Genomic DNA, 7,991 nt, shown 5'->3' with positions numbered 1-7,991 from the left:
ATTTGATCTATTACCAGCATTAGAGTTTCCCCTATAGGCATTAGTGTTGTTGAAATTTCCAGTATTGTTATTGTTGAAACTGCCAGTGTTGTTGTAACTTCCATTTCCCCTACCTATGCTTCCTCTATAAGAACTAGAGTTTGTTGAATTATTTTGAGACAACATAGAAGCATTAAGTGAAGTGGACTCCAAGGCCATATGATTTAGAGGCTTCATTTCTCTCTGCCTCTCTTCCTGTGACAGGATAGCAAATGCCTGTGCCATTGTAGGCAAAGTAGACATCATGAGGATGTTCCCTCGCACAGCAGTGTACATCTCATTTAGGCCCATCAAGAAGTGTATAAGTCTTCTGTCCTGCTCAGCCTTATACAATTTTACCTTTCCTCCACAAGTACACACACAGCTACACTGTGAATTGACATCAATTGCACTCATTTCCTCCCACAATTTCTTCATTTTAGTATAGTAACCAGTAATGTCTAGAGTGCCTTGCACCAAATCATTTATTTCCTTCTGCAATTGATATAGTTTGCATCCATTAGTCTGATCATATCTATCCTCCAATTCCTCCCACAATTCCTTAGCATTGTTAACATATTGTAGGCTATCTCGCAGCTCTGGGGAGAGGGAGTTTAGAATCCAAGATGTCACCATATCATCACATCTCTCCCACTGCATGAATGATGGATCTGTAAAGCTTGGTTTTACGATCTTACCATTGATGAATCCAGTTTTATTCTTAACCGACAATGCTCTAAGAACTGCTCGTCTCCATGATCTGTAACTAGTTCCATCAAACACTATAGGAAGCAAGGTAGAAGCAGCATTTTCAGAAGGATGTAGATAGAAAGGACTATTAAAATCTGGTCGTTTTAAAGATTTACTGGCATTCACATCAGTTGAAGTATCACCCATGGAGAATGAATTGATATTTAGCAAATGGAAAGTCTATGAATCAGTAACAAGCAACTAACCAGACTAAAAGAAACAGAGAAGAGAAGAGAAGAACAGATCAAAAAAAATTGATCAGTGAATCGATCAACAGTTAGATCAAGAGATCTAGTATGAGTAACCTCGCTCTGATACCATGATAAAATCAGCAATGTAAGCTGATAAAGCCAGCAATGTAAGCTGGAAGGTAATCTCATTCCTCCATTAATGGAGGTTGAGTTCCTGGCAGTATGAAGAAAGAAGAAGAAGAAGCTTTTCTATTTTGGAATGCACAACTAAATCAGTACATTGGATGTGTATATATATACACATCAATGAGTATTTTAACAAATCAACAAAAAATGCAAAACATGTGAACACTAACTAACTATAACCAACTATAACTAACTACTTGAAAGTTGAATAATAACTAACTAACTAACTAATTGATTGATAACTAACTCATACTAATTAAGCTAGTTTTATCATCTATATTTGAATTCAGAAAATTCTATATGAGTCCTAAATTTAATGATTTACTATGCTAATGTTCGTCCTCGATTTTCTTACTCCTTTTTTAATCTACACTTGGTCTTTGATCCTCGAGTTCCATCTTGATTGAATTTCTTAGACTTGTACTTTAGATTTCAAAGGTCCAAAGCATCAATATTATCTCCAATAGTATTCATTACTTCGAACATCATTTTCCTACACAAAACTATCATAGTTATACTCAATAACTATAATAAAATAATATATGAAAGATCATAGTTATGCTCAAATGACCACCACTTGTCACTAACTAAAAGGTTTAAAATTAAAAATTGCTAGGAGAACTTGATATGATCATTTAAAAATGTGTGGATTAGGTGGTGGACTTTTATCAAATGGTTATACTTTTATTTCTCCTAAAGCTCAAAATCTAATAGAGAATAATCAACTCAATTTTCTATTATGATAAGCGCATAGAAATTTGTACACTTTCAGACGATGTAAAACATAATTACAACAACCATTATAATAATTATTATCAAGATTATATATTAAAAAGTTAGGTAGATAATTTTAATATAACACGTTAAAATATATTTATGATTTTTTCTCTAAGTAGTAGATATAAGTTAAATCTAAATTTAATTCTTTATCCTAACACATCTACGGATCTACTTAGTTTCTAGAACTTTTTCAGGTGGTAATAAATATTTAATGATATTGCAATTAATTTTTTTTTCTTTTTTCATATAATTGTTGATATAGTCAATATCTTGTTAGAAAAGGAACAAAAGTCCACCTACTCACTAAAGAAATAAGTGGTACTTTTTATCCTTGTTTTACGTATGTATGTACGTAAACTGTGAATTAGATAAGATTTTTCTAGAGATTAATATATAAATTTGTATGAAAATAATTTTTTTACGGATTTTGATATTAATTTTTAGAAAAATTTTCATTTTTTTACTGTTAATCTTTTTTTAATCGTATAATATTCAAATATTTCTTTGTTTATTGTGTATGGAATAATAAGTTTGAAAATGTTTTCTTTAATATGTTGTGTTTTCTATTGGTCTACCTGACATATTGTAGTCTCTATTTATTTTTCATTGACTAAAATGCATCCTAAACTACAGGATTGACTATTTATAGTTAGCGTTTGGTCATAATTTTCAAATATTTTTAGCAAATATTATTTGAGTAAATATTTGGGTGAAATTTCACCATGTGTTGGCCATAATATTTGAGAAATATATTTCATTTTTTTGAAAAATATGATTATACCCATAAGTTTTAAAAATATGAAAACTAACTATAAGTTTGTATTACAAGTCAATTGGATCTTTGTTATAACAATAACAAATAGTATCCATGACACTAGAGTAACTGTGGTAATTTTGACTGAGTGCAACAAGCATCATTTCATACATCGTGTAGTAGATAAAACACATGACCTTGTTATCTTGAGCCGACTCTTCATCATTTTCATCAATAATCATATTATCATTTCACATTCACCGAATATTTCATCACTACTTTGAAATTAATGTAAAAAATTATGTAATACAACGTAAGCAACAATTATCGAGGGTGTTTTTGTAAAAGATAAAAAGTGTGACAACAAAATATATACAAAGATAGAAAGCAAATGATGCTACAAATAGTAGAACACCTCGACGTATAAGAAACTACATAATTACGTACTAAGTATTACTACTAAGGTTGCAAAGAGATGGAGCTAGCCCCTCTCCTCTTTCATCTAGAAAGCGACAATACTAGCTATCAATTAACTTTCTGTCATATTTCGCTTCTTCACCTTCTTATATATCTAAGGTCATGTACTCAATATAAGTAGTTTCATTTGAGTAAATGTCATAATCGGAGGTGTATGTCAAACTTGATTATTTAATATATTATCAACTTTAAATAATTCAAATGTTGTCGATGCTTAAAGTAATTACTATTAATGTAGAAATACAACAATGTACCTAGAGTTGTCCCACACAATGGGGTCTAGAGAGACTAGAGTATACATCTATCTTACCTCTATCTCAGGGTCTTCACCTCTGAGGTGAAATAGAGAGGCTATTTTCAATAGACTCTGACTCGAGCCAAACACAGTCTGGGAAAATACACAAGAAAAGTATATATAGTAGACAACATATATTAACATATGATTTCTCTTGCAATGCCTTTTCCAATGGGTTTCAAAGATAAAAAAAAATCCTCCATTAGATAGCCCATAAAATGACCTAGGTAAATGCATTCCTTATGAACATAACCATGGATAGTCCTAATAAGACAATTCAACCAATCTTTTGTTTTGCAAGAACTTTTCAAGGACCAAATGATCCTTTTCTTTCATTCATACTTCATATAAATCATTCTAAAACCCCAGAGTAGGAACAAAATAATACTCCAACAAAATAATACTACAAAAAAACTTCACAAAATAATAGATAGTCATAGAAATCAAAGAACAAGAATTACAAGAGTAGTCCTACGACTATTAGTAAAGGCAACAAGATAAATCACTCCAACCTAATAACCTTCTATCTAATTGTGTCCAAATCCTCCTATCTAAGGTCATGTCCTTGGTATCTTGTCTAATCACCTCTCCCAATACTTCTTTGGTTAACATCTACCTCTCTTGGATCGATCCATAACCAACCTTTCGTTGTAATATATATTGTTAAATACAAATATCGAATAGGGCCCTAACCCGAATGGTGATACCGCTTCCTATCATGAAATTTTTTTATATTCAAACTTCATTCACTGCACCACATCTTCGACGAATATATTTGCGTTTATGATTTTGCCATCTTAGTATTTTTCCAAAGCAATGAAGGTCAACAACTATTTCCCCATCCAATTGTAGAATTTGTAGAGAAGCAAAATTAAAATGTGCTTATTTTTCAACATAGAAAAAAGGAGTTCCATCTATATTTGTACAGCACATCACCTACCATTGATTTTTAAAATTAGTAAAACTTGTGATTGATTCATGAAGAAACTTAATTTTATTAGGTTGTCCCTTTGGAAACTAGAAGAAGAAAAATGTATTTGGTAACTTTACTTTTAAATTACCAAATAATTATATTCAATGCATATATAATAGGAACAAACTCATGTTATTGAGTCGTACATATATTTTGAATATCCTATATATAAATTCGAAATTCATTGATCAAATACTAGATAATTTTATTTGGTAAAACGTACACTGTGGCACTCCGTAAGTAGGAACTTGGACAACTATTTGACTTTGCAATGCTTCAAAATTACATCTAAAAAATAATAAAATAAAAAAACGTGTCACATAACCTATAATTATTACGCTCAAATTATACTTTTTCAACTCGTATGCTACAATTTAATTTTATAAAATGTCTTTGAAGCCTGTAACATATTGGATCTAATGTCAATTAATCAATGTCGATAAAGGTTTTAACATATTTTTTGATACATATATTTATTGTCTCTAAAAGTTATTTTTGTTACATCATCGATCGAGGTGTTTGCATATTATATCCAAACAACATTTTCTGGTGTTGATCAGCAATGATATCCTAAGCTATTTGATCATGTAACTATATATTTGACACATGGTCTACAACGACCCTCATTAGTACATGTTAATATATATAGTTTTGGGTATGAATTTTTTTTTTTGTTATGTTAGAGCATCACCTTCAGAATAAATATTATGCAATTTTTATCGAAACTTCAATATAAATATCGAAAACATGAAGTGGGAGCAATTGAGATATTCCATTTGTAGTTGAGACTACTGCACTCATTTTAATTACGGGGGAAAAGTGAATAAAGATCTGTTTCAACAGACCATGAAACCATATCAATATAATATTATTAACATGTGATATTTAGATGATTAATGTTATCTAACTACACTTTTTTTAACCTTTTTTTTATTATTATTTCTGATCATTTAAAAAAATTATAAAATCCCTCGTTTCCATAATTTCTTTCATTTTTTTAGATACATCATGTAAACTATCATCTTAAGATTAATTTTCTTTCACGCCTAAAATCACTCCATGATATCACCAATTATCTTTGTCACTCTATTTTTTTTAATTTCAATTTTTTCTCTTTTCGATTTATCAATTGCAAATTATTGAAGAGTTTCTTATTCTTCTACATTCTTTTTTTTCTTTCCACTTCATTAGGTATCAATTTTTTATTTAGTTTTTTAGTTTTTTCATTGACGAATTTAGTTGAAGAAGGACACATCTTCAACTTTAATCTTGTGGAAGAAATGCCCCGCAAAAAATGGAAAGATCGAGTTGTTGGTGGCTCCTATAAGGACTTTGGATCGAAATTTATAGACACTATTAAATATAACTGTCGTACATAAACACCAATGCTATATAACAAAATTAGTTTATATCATATTCATAGTTATATATATGACACATAAATTTGTTATGTTATAGCATAGTTTTTATCAGACGTTGTGATATATTACATGTTGTTTAGTATCCACATCATTGTCTTATCATATTCATAGTTTATTTTATATGATAAATAAATATATAAAATTATTGATTTTTTATAATCTGTTATGGTTTGGGAGAGATTTGAGAGAAGAAAATTTGAAATTAGAATTGTTTGGAGCTATTATTTGAGTAAGATTAACATCAATTTGATTTGCATGATTTGGAGAACTGACATTTAATTATTTTTTTAATCTCAACAAACTAGTTGTATAATATATCAAAGTGATGTATCTGGAAGAATCGGATGTATCCGAAAAAATGGAATGTATCTGGGAGAATGAGATGTATCCGGATGACAACAATTTTTTAGGAGATTTTAGTAAATTAAAAAAGAGTAGAAATATAATGCAATTTGCTCCTTACATTATGAGATTCCTAAAATTTTTACTTAATTAAACACTTATAATAAAATATTATTCATAATTAGACATAAATTATATATATGAATTATGATAGTGTAAAATATACTGATATTATCATTCTTTGTAACATAACTAAATTTTAATAAGAGGCAATCCACACCAATTAGGAGGGGTGCATATACACCCACTCACTTTGGAAAAAATTATATGTATATCTATTTTGAGAATCTAGCAAAAACTAGAATATAGTTAATAGTACACTCATGAAAAAAAAAATATAAAGTACCCTTATATTGTTGATATAAAGTAGAGAAATCACCCTTGAGACCACGGACCGAGTCCAGCTAAAATCCTTTATCATTATTTTTATTTTCTTTAATTTATCTTAAAACTCATATTTAAGCAAAGATAATACTAATGCACGCCACTTTAGTAATCATATATATTTTATGAGAGTGTCCAAATCAAGATTGGGTTAGGGAAGTAGTAGCTATCCATCTCAAATCATTTGCAAAAGACATCAAATGAGGATGAATTGCTAATTAATATTAAACCTTTTGATTTTCCTAACCACTTGGGTCCCTATAATTATCATTCACAATCCTTTTTACGTCACCTTTTTTGACTTATTACACTAGTCAACTCAAATTGATACCCTTTCTTCTCCCTCCATCTTTTATCTCAAATTTAGATTTTCAATTTTATGAGCTTTAAATTTTAAAATTGTTATTTCAATTGGTTTATAAATTTATTAGTTATATATATATAATAATAATTCTTATAATACACATATTATCCAAATAAAAGCAAATAAATTCACGTGAATTTATAATTAAATTTCTAACTCCACTCGCTAATCATATATATCTTTCATATATGTTGATGAAAGTCCAAACCGTAAAGTTCTAGGAAATTATATTAAACATTTAGTTTAAGTATCTACTCTCTCAGAAAGTCATCAAGAATACTTCGTTTACAACTTCTTAGAAATTATAATACTCAAAAAGTTTTAACGAAATAATAATCTATATAAATGCTTCGCTAGGTGATTTTGATTAATGTCAGATAAGATTCTCCATATATTATTTCTCTCGTTTTAATTTATGTGATATTTTATTTTTTTTCTCACGACAAAATTGAGTAATTTTTTAATCTAAATTGGTTCATATCAACTTAATGTTTCTATTTTTAAGTTTATATATACAAAACCATACAAAAAATATTATAATTAAGTGGCAATTAATTCTTTTCATGTTCATTTGATGATTTAAAAAAATATATTGATCACAATTTACATAGCTTAAATCGTGAAATGCGAAAAAAATGGCACATAAAGGGTGTGTTTGGTATGAAGGAAAATGTTTTCCATGGAAAATGTTTTCCTGGAAAACAACTAAATTTTGGACTTATTTTCTCATGTTTGGTTGGTGAGTAGAAAATATTTTTCGGAAATGATTTTTAGTGTTTTATTTATGAATGAAAAATGTTTTTTAGAGACATCTTTTATTTTTACTAGAGTACAAAATAATTTATGAAATTGAAAAATATTTTTTAAAAACAATTTTTATTTGGGGTGGTGGTGGAAGGGGTAGGTATGAAAAAATGAAAATTTGAACTTTATAGTATTTTTAAAAAACAAAATTAACTTTTTTGGGGGTTGGGGGTGGATGGGGGGCTGGTAGGG

This window comes from Solanum pennellii, chromosome 4 (genome assembly GCF_001406875.1).
Source record: "Solanum pennellii chromosome 4, SPENNV200".
Classification (NCBI taxonomy): domain Eukaryota; kingdom Viridiplantae; phylum Streptophyta; class Magnoliopsida; order Solanales; family Solanaceae; genus Solanum; species Solanum pennellii.
Note: the sequence above shows the minus strand (reverse complement) of the source record.